This window comes from Orbicella faveolata, unplaced genomic scaffold, assembly GCF_042242905.1.
Source record: "Orbicella faveolata isolate gen_17 unplaced genomic scaffold, um_ofav_v1 contig_2, whole genome shotgun sequence".
In the NCBI taxonomy this organism is placed as follows: Eukaryota; Metazoa; Cnidaria; class Anthozoa; order Scleractinia; family Merulinidae; genus Orbicella; species Orbicella faveolata.
Window position 1 is genome coordinate 5,870,001 of NW_028301547.1, and position 17,500 is coordinate 5,887,500.

Below are 17,500 nucleotides of genomic sequence, written 5' to 3' on the forward strand. Positions count from 1 at the left end.
AACCAAGGACTGACTAGCCTCGTTTTCGCGTTATTCGGCCCAGGTTATCCGAGTGTTCCCCCATTTATGGAATGGGTGCATAGCTTTTTGACATCAGGCCGACTGGCACACAAATTTGCCGCCGTTTCAAGGAGCACGGCCTGATCACGTGCGAGTCGAAAGTTTAAGTTGATGTTTCCCTAGGGAGTTAGTGAGTTTTGTTCGCCCTAGGGAGTTAGTGAGTTTTAACGCACGGCAAGTGACACGTTCTCCTCCAATCGGAAAATGTATTTGAGTTGGCAGGTATAACAAACTACATTGACGATAAAAATTATCCAGTGAGCGTAGGAGAAATTTTGTTTGGGGCATTCAGCGCATATTTTGCATTTTGTGCGAGTATATAGAGCAATTCGAAGTTCTGGAGGGAAAGCTTATGAAGCGGTATCGATTTATACATTGGGTCAAAGGCGAGATAATTAGATATTTCAACGGGAGAAGAAAAGAATTAATTTTATCCAAATTATCTCGTATACCATTTGATACTGTCATTTCCTTCCAGTGGAGCCTTCCTTGTCAAAGTTTTATATGCCCATTATCGTGGTCCCACCGGGTTGCAAAACAAGCAAAAAAAAATCGGCGACGATGACGGTTTGGAGCCCTCTCATCAGTTTTCAAGGTATGTTTTCAACACATGACTTTGCCCACAAATAAAGGACAACCCTTAAACGCGAAATATTTATTTATGGGACATTACAGAAGTGAATCATTTCTGTCGTCATTCTCAATATCAATAATCCGGTTGCCGGATTCCGAATTCCAGGATTTCGGTTTCGTATTCCGGTACTCTGGTCCTATGAGTTTAATTACATGATCCTGCTGTATGCAGAACCTGCCCAGGCAAGCAGATGAAACTAACAGCTGAGGTCCCTTGGAAAATTTCCGCGAACTTTGACTCACGCAAGTCTCGAACGTTTTGTGACTCGCGTGACTATTTTTCAGAAAGCTTCCCTGTGCTACGCCGGGCTATTTATCGAAAACAAGTGGCTTTGAGCGCTTAAATTCCCATGTCAAGTTCAAAGCTCTTAGAGCTTCTTGTTATTCAAATTCAACCTGAGTGGTAAATGTTTAGAATACTACTCGAGATGAATTGTTTCCTCGTCCAGATCGTCATGGTAACAGTCACATTTCGGTTTCGTGCTTTTGTCTTTCCAAAACGCAAGGTCTTAAATTTCCTGACAAAGAATACCCGCCGAAAAGTTACGGTTTATTTGATTGTCAGCAAAAGAAAATTTAACATTAACGGCACTATGTGAGTGGCCAGTAATCATTTCCGTGTGCGATCGTTCTATCGCGATGATCAAGACATTTCATTTGCAAAGTTTAAAGTCAAGTTTTTCCCCCGAGTCATAAATGTTAACCGTGCTAGGAAAGTAGGGAGGCTAAAAAGTTCAAGTTTCTGCCCAAAGAATTTCAAAAATGCAAAATGTCGTAATATATAAGGGGTAGTGTAACTTACCTTTTGAAGCTCCATGATTGTGATATTAATAGAGTCCCAGCAGTCCTTATATCAAAATTTACTAGTTCTCTACTGCAAATGATGCTCGGCAGGAAGAAGAGGAAAGATGTCTGTTCACAAACGTCGTTTTTCGTTATTTTGCCTTCGGTTACGTTCACCGGGAGACTTCAGGAGCATAGCTTCAGCAAAGATAAGCCCCGTTTTGGATTTCACGCATACTAATTAAGATTCCTCTCTGCTAAAAAGTGACAGGGGGTTCTTAACAAAGGAACAACAGGCTTGCTCAGACTTGCCCGCTCTTTGTTCACAATCTATTTTGGCTATATGTATATTTATTATATGGCTAGCTCCGTGAGCGGGCAAGATGAATCAAATCCTGCGCTGTGATTGGCTACCCGAGCGGGCAAGATGGAGCTATCATGCCCGCTCTTGTTCGGTCAAGATGGCTGGATATTGGCCTTGTTCTCTCTTTGCGAGTTTATGGACCTCGACTCCGTCTCGATCCATAAACTCGCAAAGAAAGAACTTGGCCAATATCCAGCCATCTTGACCTCACACTTGGTCAATAACCCATATATATATATATATATATATATATATATATATATATATATATATATATATATATATATATATTCGAAAGACGTCACTCCAAGTCCAGGATATTTGAAAAGATGGAGAATTTTCAAAATGACTGCTGTCGCCCTTGGACCAAAAATCTTTTCAAGAAGTCGTATTCAAGGCTTTTAAGAATATTTTGTAGTCTTTGATACTCACCTCTGGAAATTATTCTAAAACAATTATTCGTCTCAGGGTCAGTGAACACAGGTGAATATTTACCTGGACTTCGTCTCGGTGAATATTCACCAATGTTCACTTCACCTTTGGCGAGTTTAGCTGAATCTAACACGCGCTCTTATCGGTTGATTTATGGTCAGGTGGCAATTGGTTAATCTAAAAATACACAGCTGAACCAAGTTCTCAACGCAAAATTCGAACGCTTAAGTGTTGCAGTGTTGGAAATGTCCAGTGAATAAATTTATATCATTTATAGCCTTAAGGCATGCGTTGTGAATGAGAATAAAACATTCGCTGTCCATGCTTGAATCTATTTAAGCCCTTCGTGATTCCACGTATTCACATATGTTACATAACATATATTGCATAACCTTCCTTGGTGTTAGTTTACTGCTATGGTTTAAGCTTGAAACCGGATTTAAGAAACTTTCAGATGTCCTCGATCTTGCTTGTATCATTAACCTAGGGATGTATTTTTTTTTGCCTTATTGCTATACACTTCACTCCAGCCATATAACTGAACAATGACTTCTTAAAGTTCTGTTTTCCCTCGAATCTCGATAATTCCGTTGAATTCATCACGGGGAACTTCGAGGTTCTCGGGAAAACAAAACAAAACTTTACTTCAAGTGCTGCTGAATGGATGATGTCTTTTCAGTCGCAGCACGAAAAACTCGTAAAGTGTTGTTGAAACTTTTCATTCCTTGAATATGAACCGATTAAGATTATTCAACAAGCGGTCAGTTCCCTCTCTTGACTACAAGGTATCCTTTTATTAACACAAGCGTCAAGCAACGAGGTTGCACTGGAAGACGATTCAGTTGGGATTCAGCAACTTGTAAGCGTATTTAGATGAATTGAACCCTAGTAGTTGCTGTTTTATGCTCGACTGAGTAGAATGATTTCACAAACCCCGATTCTTATTTGCTAAATGGAATCCTTAAATGCTAGTGTGCAAGAACAATAGAGCCAGAACGTTCTAAAGTACACCGTTCTAATTTCCAGATGGTTTCTCGCAAACACAAACAACAATGCCTCCAATGTTTTAATCTCTGTTTATCGAGCAAAATCGCTCTCGATCTCATTTCAATCTAGGTCTCGCTTGAAACTTGAACCGATTTAGAAAGCTTAGCTATGTGCACCGAGCAAAACAGGTTCAAACAGAAACTATATTTTTGTGGTCAAAATGCGTTAAACAAACCTTATATTAAACAGTTCAATTAAATAGCTGAGAAATGCCAGACTAGAATAAATATTGAGCAAAAACATGGCTTTTTTCTTCCTTATTTCTTGGCCTTATCTAAATAGGTATTCACTTTTGTGAGCTAGTCGTTCACATTGTTCATGGTGTCCATGGCTTTCTGACACATTTTTTGATGGGCAAATTGTGCTTCTTTTGCGCGATCAATCTTTCGCTTCTTCTCCTCGTGCCTACCATTCTCTTCTTCGAACTATCCAATGGTGAAGCGACCAATTCATTGTCAAGTTTTCTTTTAACAGCTTCCGCTTTTCGTTGACATGGAGTCATCAGCGTGGAATACTTTTACTGAAGCTTTTACCTTTATCCTGGTTGTTTTCAGAACGCACCGACTCTTCTTCGATTTGTGCGTCCCATGGGCGTCATAAATTTGACATTTTGAGAAAGGCCTGCTTGGAACTTCCTAAAAGGATGACTGCCAGCGCAAAATGATGTTTTCTTTTTTTAAAAAAAAATTTGCACACGTGCAAAATATGCAAATTCGTAGAATCACTGTTGTAAATAAAAATGGACGTGCAAGAGATCCAAGCGGTGGTGTTTAATATTTTGGCGTTTTTGTTGCTTTTAATATCAGCACTATCACTGTATGAATACTCAACTAGTGATGGACGATGAAGGACATATCCGCTTTGTTCAGGCTGGATTCCTAGGGCTGGGAGCACGCACGATGCGGTTTCCTTTCGACCCAATGCAAAACTTCTGACTGATAAGGTGTATCCAGATGGTGGGTCTCTATTGACACCCGTAAGAGTTAACCGGATGCCTTTATTAAATAACAGGAACAGATGGCGAGCGCGAAGGTTTAACAAGCTTCTGTCTGAGAGGAGGGTAAAAAAAAGAACACGTTTTTGAGGAAATGAAAGCTTACAAAGCGAGAGGCCAGATTTGGCGGCACTCACGCTCGCTCATGTCTGTGTGCGTGAAGTTAGTTGCCCTTTTATCTGAAAGAAGGGTGAGACTCTTCAAAACAGTCTAGAAGATACGGCGAAACGTAACTTCAACAGTTCTCCACAAATGTCCACAAATGCGCACACGTTCTATTCACGTACTGAACTGTCTATAGACGCACAGTAATTTTGAATGCCAAAACGAAATTAGTTCTTGTCTAGGCACGTTTTAGCGTGTGCACGTAATCATCCGAGTTATTTCTTCTTGTCATCGAATAACAGACATATTGAAGTTGTTGAAGCTAGGCTTTATGGACGCATCTGGAATGTGAACACAAATTGCTTGTTGATCTGTACAATGAAAAAGAGTTTAAAAACATCGTGTTTATTTGTCTGTTGTAGGCGCACGTGCGGAAGTTTTATCTTTTTGTACACACTCATTAGCATTGGAGGATTCTAATTAGCATATAAGAATCGGGGTTTGTGAAATCACTCTACTTAGCAGTTCATTATGTTAATTTTGACTGAATCTGGGCTGAATTTGCATGAAAAATCTGTCTGAATCTCCGTAAAGAAACAATACGAAGCCCTAGCGTAGTAGTTTATTTGACAGCCGAGGAAAATTTATCGAATCCTTCGGAAACCAGCCTATATTTTATCAATTTTCACGTTCTGGAATTGGAATTTGTTATGACCAAAAAGCTCAATACTCCTTATTACTATTCAGAATTGAAAACTTTTCGTGTTTGATCGAGCGAAGAGAGAGGCAAATGCGACGGAGAAACGGGAACGTCACTAAACAAAGGGTTTAATTAGCGGTACCGTGACCCTTCACGTGCGTTATAAATCTTGGTACATTTCTTTGTCGTTCTCTGCAAATACAACGTGAAATGGTCAAATTCTGCATAATCTGTAGAACATGAACCACGATGGCCATTTTTTTCAAATATTCATTTTTCGAATCACCGCAGCCTTGAAAATGGCGGACCTTGCGGAATCAGTGGCGGATCCAGACCTTGAGCTAAAGGGGGAGGGGGTTAGGGTGGGAGGAGAGGGGGGAGGGGGGCAGTTTGTTTTGATTGCCCTGCCGGCTTTTCTTCCCTCTGTGATTTCTTCTTTTTTCACCCAAAATAAGGGGAGTTGCCGGGGCCCCCGAGTCCCTCCGCTAAATCCGCCACTGGGAATAAAAACAAAAACTATTCGTTGCAGATTTTGAACATTTCCAGCAGTTTTAACCGTGGTTATGCTCTCATTGACAAGATGGGCCTGATTTGCAACGAAATTACGATAATGTTCGCACGATTTAGATTTTGGAAGAGGTAAGTAAGTTTAACACTAAGACTACCTATTAAGACTACGTATTAACTAACAATTATTAGACGAGGTTAGTAAACAGAGCGCAGGAAGCACATCACTCAGCATTATCACTTTTTTCAGAAGGTTTGAAGACATAAGGCCATTTTAGTGTCACATCATTTGACATTATTAGAGATTTTGATTGTGGAATGAGATGGATTGATGTATCCTACATGAGCATGGCAGTTACAAAATAAATCAAGGCTGGTGAATTGTACCCAGGATTCTCTTCCAATCCACAACTATGATCAAACTCTTAGGAGTTTGCCCAAAGCACCCCCGACAGCGGCCGAGCAAATGAAAGCACAGTGAAAAAACTTCTAAATGAAGACTTAAGCTAGGCCAGTGACATATATTGGCGCTCAAAATAGCCTGACAACCCAAAAATGCAGAATGTGTAAGTATTATATAGCGACACTTTTGCTTTTATTTCTACATGTAATAATACATGCTTTCTTTTAATTTTCCTATTAGAGAGCAGATGCCAATCGAAGAAATAAATCCAAACAAAATTGACGTCAAATTAGGACAATTTAAGGAATTTCAAACATTAGCCTGAGGTGAAACTTTTTAAAATGGTCGATTAACAAAATCATGTTTTACCCGGTCCGTCTGACGCTTTTCACAGTTATTTCAATGGAAACGAGGAATATGAGCGGCGTTTTTAAATTCTAATGACTCGTACCCCGGATCGGGTTACTGGCGGTAATTTTTTTCCTCGTCAAAAATTGGAAATATTTGAATTCGCTCTAGTGCGACCCGGCCCAATTTTCGGTTCTGTAAATGAAGCCTTTCGGTTCAAATAACATTTTGTACCGTGTATCTTTTAAAGAGTTTTAGCACTGATCTGAAGTGCGGCCATTTGAGCCATAGGGGTGGCGAATTTCACGGGTCTGGCAGTCTCGTTTTTTTAGTGGTTATGTGCGTCTGGCAGTCTCGATTTTTATACGAAGCTCTCTCGGAGTCTCGACTTTTTGTAAGGCTAAGGGTTTCGTTTGTTTGTTTTAAAAATGACGTCTTCTCGTCACTTGATATCGAATTTCAATAAAGCAACTTTCAAATTTCCGAGAGGAAGTTAATCCTAGCCAAATTGTCTGAATTCCACGAAAAGCTACAAAACTTACCGCAACGTCATTTTGTCACCAAAAAACAGTTATTTTGTTCTAGGATATCCTAACGTAGTGTGTTATAGTCGAATTTCCAGTTCCAGCTTGTTCGCAAAGGCTGGCTAAAAGGCTAAAAGGGGAATCAAGAAGCTACACACAACCCACGATAGCTCATGATGAAACCCACGAAGTCGAAGAACTTATCTGTTGTCCCCTGTGGAACTGTGTAAAGGCACAAGATTTTACGACAAAAGGCTCCTTTGTAAGACTTCTGTACAAGCTCATTCTCGCTCATTCTTATAGCTCTCAACTAAATTTGGGGCTCGAATTTTAAGAGTCTGAGTCCCTCGGTCTCGCAATCTAAAAAGTCAGTATGTCTCGGGCTCGCAAAGAAAAGCGCTGGTCTCGCCGTCTCGCAAAGTCTCGCATTTACCATTCACCACCTCTAGCCATGAACACCTGGCACTTTTTCTAATTTTTTTTTTTTGTGTGATAACTATAGAATAAGGGCTCTTAAATTGATGTAAAGGCTTAGCATCTATACATCTTTAATCTTATCAGCATTTGAAGATCCCTTTTCCTATTTTAACCAAAAAAAAAGCTAAGTGTTCATATTACTGTAATATTTATGGACGGTTTTCCTTAAAATCCAAGATGTAGTTTGTTGGTGTGTTTGTTCACATAATCCTGAATATGGAATCTAAACTAAATTTAACTACAGCCTCTAAGAAAGCAAAAATCGTATCTATTCAGAAACGAGAAAACACTGTAGGAAATGACTCTGGCTCCGAGTTGGTGTCCAGTCCTCTGGGGTTTTAATCTACTGTTGTAGATTTGCAAACCTCCTCAGCTCTAAGCTGTCACAATTATAATAATATTCAATTTGCACTGCATTATGTGAGAAAATGAAATTTTTGTTGGAAATGAAAGCAAGCGACTTAGATATTTCAATATTTTAGATTCCAAGATATATTATTTCACGGTTTGTTTTAACTGACTCAATTACACAGGCATATTATCGCTACCATCGTTGCAAAATGAAAGATTCTCTGCGATCGTTAATTGATCATTGATCATTGATAAAATCGGGTTGAAGGAAACCTCTCTCCAGCGATCGTAACGGCTTTAAAATTAACCACAACAGTCTTTTGTAAAACTACAACTCAAAATGGATATCAATTGACAACTTACCTACTAATTCACTGAAAAATGGTTCATGTCTTGAGGTGTTTAGACCAGACAGTATACCGTGTTCATTACGTGTAAATTGGATGCAAACATTCCCTTAAGCATGACAATTACCAGACTTCTGTTGCTTAAGTCTTTGGTCATAAGTAAATATACTACACTGACGTTAAAAACTAGCCAATGAGCGCACGAAAAATTTGGCAGTAATTGTTTGTGTAGGAAATTCACAGCGTACGAGGAACGTAGATAATTTTGAATTCCTCGATTCTCTAGTTTTGAAATTCCCCATAATTCACTCTGTTTGCCACAAAAATTTTGCATAAACTATTGTTGTGAAATTCTCTTACGAATATGCAGACCTCCCAAGAGCATTTAAATATAAATGTTTGTGGGAAATTTCGGGGGCAAACGGAGTGGATTATGTGGAACTGGAAAACAGCATCAATCCACACATTAGGTCAAAGGCGAGACAATGAAGTATCTAAAGAAGAGGAAGAGAACTAATTATCTCCGTATGAGAATATTTCCGAAGGTAGTAGGAGGAAACTCGGAGACTTCCGATGCCATCTTAGATGTTTCGAGGGCGATCGCAAGTCGAAGTCACTGTACTTAAATAAAATGCCTTTTGCGCTCACTGTGCACAAGCGGTAGTTAGATTGTTGAACTGACGGTCCAATTTTCAGTTGGCTTTGGTGACTAAAAGTTATAGTAGCCGCGGTAATCAACTGAACAAGGTTTATACATCTGTTCTCTTATTGATAGTAAATTGCGTGCGACACCACACAGCAGTTACAAGCCTCTCAACACTAAGCTCTCACATCAACATTAATATTCAATTCGCAATGCGCACTGTTGTGCATGTGAGCATGGTCTTTTAGTTGGAGCTGAAAGCTAAGCGACTTATTTTTTTTGCACATTTTAGTGCCAAAGATTTATTATATTACGGTTGCTTTCAACCGACGCAAATGCCGCAATCGGTGCAAAAAGAAAAGTAATGTGCTGCCATCGTTGCGATGATATGGAAACCACTCTCTAGTGATCACCGTTATCGTTCTCAAGAAATGAGAGATCGAGCAATCATTTTTAACACCAGTAATTGAAAGGATCTCTGACCTTTTTCTGTGACAATCACAGCGATCTATAGAATTTTGAAAGCAACCTTTAGTTTCTTCTCAAAAAGTTATCCACTGGATTCATCGACTGCGTTCCTTTGTCCGATCCGATATTTCATTATTTTCATCATGATACTAGCTCAGGCCCAATTCGTCTCTCAGAACAGATTAAGTAGAAAAAAAAAAAAAAAAGTAAACAAAAACAAATAATGTGTTCAAAATATTGGGCTGTGGCGAAATCAAAGAATTCTTAAGTCCCAAAATGGCAGGAAAAAATTATGAATTTTCCGCATCGTTTAGTTCATTGCATGTAACACCCTCAAGTAAATACTGAAAATGACTTTTATGCCCAGCTTGAGGTAGTAGCAATTTTTTTTTTATTAATAGGGAAAATATTTAAAGTAACCGATAAGGAAAGTCTTAAAACAATAAAAGCACGCCATTTTGTTTTTTTAATTGGTGCAGGAAAAATGAACCACAACACTCTCATAAAACTACATCCCGAAATGGACATTAATAGCCAACTTACCAATGGAAAGACTTCCTAATTCACTGGAAAATGGCTTCTGGCTTAAGGTGGCTGCTAACAGTTTCAACACTTTGCAGCAGTTATACTTTAACTGATCAATCCTACTACAATTTATCAAGCGCGAATGTTAAAATACTGGTATCGCACAAATACCCTATCATTGTTAAACAAACTGTGTTCATCTTCCTGGCATAATAGGTTACCATGGCAGCGATGAGGCCTTTTAAAACACCCCTAATTTAAGTTTTAAGTTTATAATTGAAAAACGGCTCAGTGAGACCCACTTTTTTAATTACCGAATTGTAATAAGCATTTTAAGATGAAACTTTTAGTTGGAGTTGGGCTTAAAAAATTCTGTAAGTAGCGTTCAGTATCATTTTAAATTTTTGGAAAATTTGAAATGGCTTGACAAAGAGCGGTAGTATTGATCCGTCGAAGTAATGAGTGCTGGAAACTAATGCCAGGCACCTAAAGGCGTTTAAAACAGACGTTATTCCGTGTTCAATAGGTGCAAATTAGACACACGCATTCCAGTTTAGCATGACTCCTGTTGCTACCAAAATGATTCTCATAAATGGAAACTAGGAGTCTTTTGTCTCAGACCACCAACGTTGTCACACCATTAGCGGTCGACTAAACAGTCCTGAGTGAACATACTACATTGACGATAAAAATTATCCAATGAGCGTGGGAGAAATTTTATAGTTATTGTTTGTTTAGGGCATTCAGAGCATATTTTGCATTTTGAACGAGTATCATAGAGAAACTTGAAGTTCTGGAGGGCAAGCTTATGACGCGGTATCGATTTATACATTGGGTCAAAGGCGAGATAAATAGATAAATAAACGGGAGAAAAGAACTAATTTTATCCAAATTATCTCGGATACCGTTTGATACTGTCATTTCCTTCCAGTGGACCCTTCTTTGTCAAAGATTTATATGCTCATTATCGTGACCCCACCAGGTTGCAAAATGATAATAAAAAAAAACAACAAAAAACATTCGAAAATCAACGGCGACAATGACGGTTTAGAGCTCTCTCACCAGTTTTCAAGTTGTGTTTTCAACACATGACTTAAAAACTGCCCACAAGTAAAGGACGACCCTGAAACACGAAATATTTATTTAATGGACATCATTGCTGAAGAGAATAATTCCTGTCGTCATACTCAATATCAATAATCCGGTTGCCAGATTCTAGATTCCTGGATTCTGTTTCTGTATTCCGGTTTCCGGATTCCATGTTTTAGGGTTGCCCCGAATGAACCAACCGAATGAACACTCAAACAGCTACATGTAATACATTATTGAAAAAAGGACAGATTGCTTATCAATCTTCACGTTTACATGAAAATTTGGCTACAAACATGATATTCGCATCACTAAGTTCTTTGAAATTGATTTCGTGATAAAAACTACGCTATAAATGAACGACGTTTCGGCCGATCACACACCATGCCCATTACGCTATTTTAACTTTCATCGCCTATTCCTTCTATTTTAGCGGTTTTAACTGTATACTTATGCATGTAATTTTGTTCTGCTACCGAACTTGAAAATGACCGTTCATCAGTCAAAACGTCGTATTTTCGGTTTTTCTTATTTTTGGGCTTATTTTACCACATTCGGTGTGCAAGAAATGGCTAAATTGAGAGCGGTACTATATTGCTAGCTTATAACATAACATAACATAACGTAACGTAACGTAACGTAACAGCTTAAGTGATTTCAGAAAAGCCGTCTTAGCACTTTTCTTGACCATCGTGAATATCCGATGTTCGTGACACGAAATTGCCGTTCTCAGCTCGGTTGTATTGGCGTTTTGGCGCTCTCAAGTTTGATTTGGTACAGTTTCAGTGGCTCGATTTTGTTACGTATATTTCAAGAATTAAATTTTCTCTTTTCTGTGTTATATTTCGATAACACTAGACAACAAACAAAGGGGAATTTTTTAAATCTTAATTTTGCCATTTCATCAACCAGATACAGTGACAGGAATTGACGATTTTTGAGTCCAGTTAAGAAGTCATTGATCATATCGGTGTCTTCGCAGCTGCGCAGGTTATACAGTAGATGTAACGAGAGCCTTGTTTTCACTTGCTTTGATTTCTGATCGAAGAACGTCGCTAACTTTATAGAAGAGACCTTCAGGTGATATAGATTTTTTAAAAAACATCGACTGTCTCCCATGTTTCCTTTTAGGATAATGTTTCTTATTGCTATGTTTTTCTGCCCATGTAGATATGCAAGAAAAACATTTTAATCGCAATGGCCTCATTGTCATTGAAATTGTAGCTTCGTGTAGTTGCGCTATCATACCCAGAAGCCTAGCGAGCCAGCATTAGCTACCCTCCCTACGGATGTTCAAAAACCGTCATTGAACTGGTACCGGTTTACGATTTTCTCTTGAGCGTCGTGCGTTCGCTCACTGCAGACCGAAACACACGGACCACGGGGAAGACGTTCTTAGTTTTAAGCTTGTTTCAAAATTGTTCCATAAACGATGCCAATATTTACCTTCCAATCGACAAAAGGCAATGAATTTTAGATATTACATGGCTGTATCAGTTCATGTCGCTATGTTTGTTCGATGAATCGAAATAATCCAACGAAAGCAATTTTATAACATTATACCCTAAAGTAACCTTCAAAACAAATGAATCTAAATTAGTCAGATAAATAACAGAACTGCATGATTCTTCTCAAAAATTAGATATTATAATGAAGCTTGTGTATTTGCAATTAATCTCCTTTCACGTCACAAATTTCCTGCTAAATAACTGTCTTGGTTATACAATCGAGTTTCATCTTACTGAATTTGTTATCCAAGTAATTTTTCTACCTCAAAATATTTATACCTTTCTTTAATTCCTTGATGAAGACTGTTCTTAAAAACGTTTGTATCGCTCTCGTGTTCAAACCGGTGTTTTAAGTTTAAAAGAAACACTTAAAACAATTCAAAGCCATCGTTACGACAGCAGAAACGAGAAGGAATCATGAAAAATTGATTGGTCTTATTTTGCAACGCAAAATTCTAACTTATGTTTCGTGGAATTTGCACGCTATTTAACCAAAAAGCAAAATTATCCAGAGCAAATTTTGGAAAAAAGTACTTGAATGAAAATTCTACACCACCCGCTCCTTATTGCTAGACATTACATTTATACCTGTAAATTAAAGAACTCCATACCTAAACTCCAAGTATATATACAACTTCTGTTAACCTCCATGAAAATTGAAAAGAAAATAGCTCTAGATAACAGCGCCCTTAACTCTTTTAAAAGGAAGTGGAACCCATTGAAGGACGCCCTCCAGTATTAAAAGTATTAAAATAATTAACGATAATACAAAAATTAAATTTCAAGAAGTAAGCGGTATAAAAAGTTGCTATTTTAGGTATTAGTATAAGTATATGCATAAGTAAGAATTTGTAGCAGTGCAAGTAGTTGTATTCCGAGTTTTATAACGTAAGCGTAACCTTATCCTTGCAATGCACGTAACGCATGGTAAAAAGTGTAAATAGTCGATTAAAATATTGTATTGGATTATATTGTGTTGTATTGTAAGTAAATAAGTATTGTGCCGTTTTGTTGTTAAGTAGGTTAAGGTTACCGTACACCTTCAGGGGTGTCTAGCGTCCAAGCGATGTAGCGCGTCCGGTTTAAGCGGTAGATACCCAAACCCCTATATCAAATTAAAGCTTATAGAGCTGGCTATCAAACTATGCCAAGAGTTTTGAAATGAAATGAATTGCCGATTTTTTCAGGACCACTAAATGCGAGCGCCCTAATCACCTTTTGGAAGCTACAAGTGAAAGCGAATTTTTTTTCCCCCGGTTTAAGGACAAAAAGCGCTAAAAAAGCGTGTCTGCGTTTTGCCATATTCAATTGTAATAAAAAGTTACAGAACATTATCGAAATAGGATTTAAAAAATGTGAAGTGATCGTACAAAAATCGCTCTCGGAGAAAACATATTTCGAAATGAACAATTCGCAGCCGAGACATATTTTTGTTTATTATATGTTAATCTAGCTACTGTCCAAATTTGAGGGCAATCGAAGAAATTCCCTTTGAGTTGTAACTCTTTAAAGTGTCTGCTTCAAGAGAAAAAACTTAATTGAGAAGACAGCGCTAAGAAATATCTCTTGCTTCGCAAACAAACCCCGCCTGCAAACGCCTTCAACTGGGTTCTCAGATCACTGAGCCAATCAGCGTTTGGAAAGTTTTTTCTCGCGGTGAAATTTACGGGCGAATCTCCAAAACACTCTTGTATTTCGCAATACGCTCAAGGCGGAGAGATAATTTTTCTGTAGCTCGGTTTTTCTTGAAGCTGGTCTGGCAAAATGGGGAAGACGAAAAAGGATGCGAACGCTAGAGTGGCTGGGCGAAGAAAACAAACAAAAGAGAGCACGGCGGAGCAAATGTGCATGGATAATATTCCAATGAGTCACCGTAAAATTCGCTGTTATCGCTGTCAAGTTCCCAAATTTTTACAGAACCTTTCTCTTCTCTTGACTCGATCTTTTTGCCCGCTTGATACGATAGCCATAGCTTCATCCACGAGGCCAATTTTCGCTTCTTCAAACTCCGAGATGTATTTTCATTCGTTCTTGGCTGTTTTCGCTTTTTCGAACTGGTCCACGGAGTTTTCCGCGGTCCATGTTTACTTATAACTTAATAGAATTACACCTAATACGAAAAATGCTTGGATTAACAATACTGATCAACTGAGTAGAGGTGAGTAGCCAGCCAATTCGTGCTATCCATATAGGTGATATTCCCGCGAAAGTCGTCTCGGTTGATTGCATAAGCGTGAAAGGGTTGTCAATCAAGAGGGAACTTTTACTTCCGGCCATAACGTAAAACCTCGATTTCTCCGCCGATATTTCGTTTTTTGCAATTTTTTTTCAGGAATTAGAGATTAATCTTCGACCATTACTTTGAACCAAAAATCCAAATTTGAAGAAAATTGCCGATCTGAAGGTATACGGTAACTTTAAGTACAATATAAGTAATTATGTGTTTTTGTAATTAGAAAAAAAAATTATTAAAACGACCTCTGTTGGTGAATGTTAGAGGGAAAACAAATTTGTTGGTGTCGAAAACAATCATGTTGTAAGATTCTTCAACAATTCCGACGGTGAAAATTAAAAAATAAATAATCAATAAACCAAAAAAATAATCCTTGTTTCCTTCTGCAAACACTTGCTCCGGTTGAAAAAATATCTTTCGAAACGACTTAGGTCGCTGCATAAGACAGATTCGAATTATGTTAACAACTATAACTACAAATATGAACTTGGTTAGACTTAGTATGTAACTTAGAAGGCTATTGCCATTCAACCTCTCTAAAATCAAAATTTTAACAAAAATGAACTGCTCTCGCGCTATATCTTGACTTCACTCCAGAAAATGTTTCTTCTTTCGTCGTTAGTAATGCGTAGACATACCTTTTTATTCCTCTTCCGAGTCCATGAATGCCACTGTAGTAGTTGATGGACTTACGCTTCAATATGAACCTGTACACAAAAATTGGTAAAACTTTTTAAAATAGTTATATTTAATAGCTTTAATTTTTGAAATAGCTTGATTCCCTTCTTTAGTTTGTAAAACATAATAAAGCGCCCTTCAGGGAATTTCGAGAATCCTGCATAAATCTAAGTCCAACCGAAGGAATAGCAATACATGTAAGACTTTCTTCTATTTATTTTTCGCTCTTTCAAGTGTTTAAATCTTCTGCATATTAGAGCTTCCTTAGTGCGCTTAACCATTACACTGTACCACAGGCACCTTGATATTCTTTAGCTAAACTCCCTTTACTCAAGATTCACTCAAACACTCGTGAACATTTCGTGGAGTAAACGCCAAGTATGTATTATAATAAAGCCAAGGGATTGATGTTGCGCTGAATCTGATACCAAGGTCTTTTTCTCTAAATGTATCCCCATATGTCAGAACTGTGCTATAATATTAATTAATATTATAACTAATAGCAAAAGCTGTTGCGGCGAGGTATTAGTGTCCTAAGGAAGGAAAGCAAACGAATGGCATGTTTGATGGTAACAATTGCACGAATTCTTTTTTCTGTTAATCTTCAACATTTTTGTAAACTGGGTCTAGAGTTGAAGAAGTAGGGCTTTTTTTTAACCTCTATTACTGGTTTGTATATTTGCAATGACAGTAGCCGACGAAGCGCAAAATATCGTAGTTTCGTATTACTTTTCAGTCCATCAACAATTAGCTTTCTGACGAGCAAATCATGAGTCAGTAGGGCATGATCGACTATAAGCCAAATTGCCTATTGCCCTAGAAAACGAAACATGCGATAACAAGTACAACGAGAGAGTGTCAGATTTTGTAAAGATAAGACTTTCGGTAACTTGAATTAAATATCTTATCTCCAATTTAGTTGTTGGTTTTCTAGTAGGGTGCAGAAAAGAAAAAAAAAAAGTGTGATTTTGGAGGTAAATTGTGCGGGAAAATTAAAACTTCGATTGTGCTGGGAATTGTGCGGGATTATTGACGAACCATTAATGTTCTTGCCAAGTCCTAAGGAAAACCTGCATTGATGATAGTTTAGCCAAATGTATTTCACCAGTAGTTCAAATATATTTAGCAGTCTTATCGATCGCCAATTCTTTTAGAAAACTGTGTCTGACTGCTAAAGAAAATCATGTTGCATGACATGAACTAGAGGAGTATGAAACCAAAATAAATAGCAAAACGGAATGCCGCATCTTCCCTTATAAATGAGTTCCTTTTTAAAAATACTCCTGCCTTGATTCAATAAAAAAATGTAGCTTGAATATTTAACAATTATTCCATGAGCGCGCGTTGGATATGAGATGGTAAATAGCCAACGAGGCCCGTAGGGCCGAGTTGGCTATAACCAATCTCATATCCAACAAGCGCGAATGGAATAATTGTTTTATTAAATTCTCAACCTTCGTTTTTGCTAAATTTTTATTTACGTTTAAGAAACGACCGGAAAGTGAGGTGACTTCCGGGCGCCAAAACGACATGATCTCATGATCACATGATAAGTGCACCGCCGTGCGAACAGTTGAATGAAAAATCAAAAGCGAAGCAAATTACAGCTGAACTGAATTTACAGTAATCCAAACTTCACGGTCTGTTTTGTACTGGTAAAAACCTTACTGCAGTGTCCTCAAGTGTTCAAAGTTCAAACTCATCGGGAAGAGTAATAATTGTGGACATTTACACTACAGTTGTAAAAATACTGGGGAAAGCTTCTCTGATCGCCATGCCGTGAAACGGAGGTTGAACTGGTGGGAAAATTATTTTCGACAAGAACAGCTTTCCCGGACTCTCGATGGGGAAATTCGTCTGGGATTGGTCTGCTCTACTGCTGGATTTCGTTTTCTTTCCCCTACACTGAAGTGGCACTACCAGAAGACGCATTTCCAATGAAATCACTGAGAGCGAGTGACATCTTCTGTTGTTGTTCGATCGAAGGCCGCTCGTTGTAGGACTCAACTGCCTGATCAGACTTGTGTCCCGTTATGGACTTGATGTGCCTCGTCTCGCAATTATGGTCGGAAAGCACTGTGACAGATGTGGCTCTCAGGCAGTGGTTTGTGAGATGTGGTTCTATACCTGCTCGCTTTGACACCTCTTTCATCATGTTGTCGAGCGTAGTTGTACCAAGAGGTGCGCTACAAAACCAGATTTTATCGGCTGCGGGATCGAACTTCTTGCTTTGACCATCTCTTGGTCTCTGAAACAGAGCATCTGACGTTGGATTGAGATG

General features: G+C 38.3%; 1 long non-coding RNA gene and 1 pseudogene across 1 annotated transcript in view; both read right to left on the reverse strand.

Moving 5' to 3' along the window:
* Positions 1 to 13,459: 13,459 nt before the first annotated feature.
* Positions 13,460 to 17,500, reverse strand: part of LOC110061399 (uncharacterized) — a 54,487-nt gene continuing 50,446 nt past the window's right edge. Inside the window, exon 4 of the long non-coding RNA XR_016207395.1 lies at positions 13,460 to 15,248. This is a non-coding gene — a long non-coding RNA (uncharacterized LOC110061399). The remainder of the gene's footprint in view (positions 15,249 to 17,500) is intronic.
* The window catches only part of LOC149111691 (uncharacterized), a 2,457-nt pseudogene continuing 1,677 nt past the window's right edge, over positions 16,721 to 17,500 (reverse strand).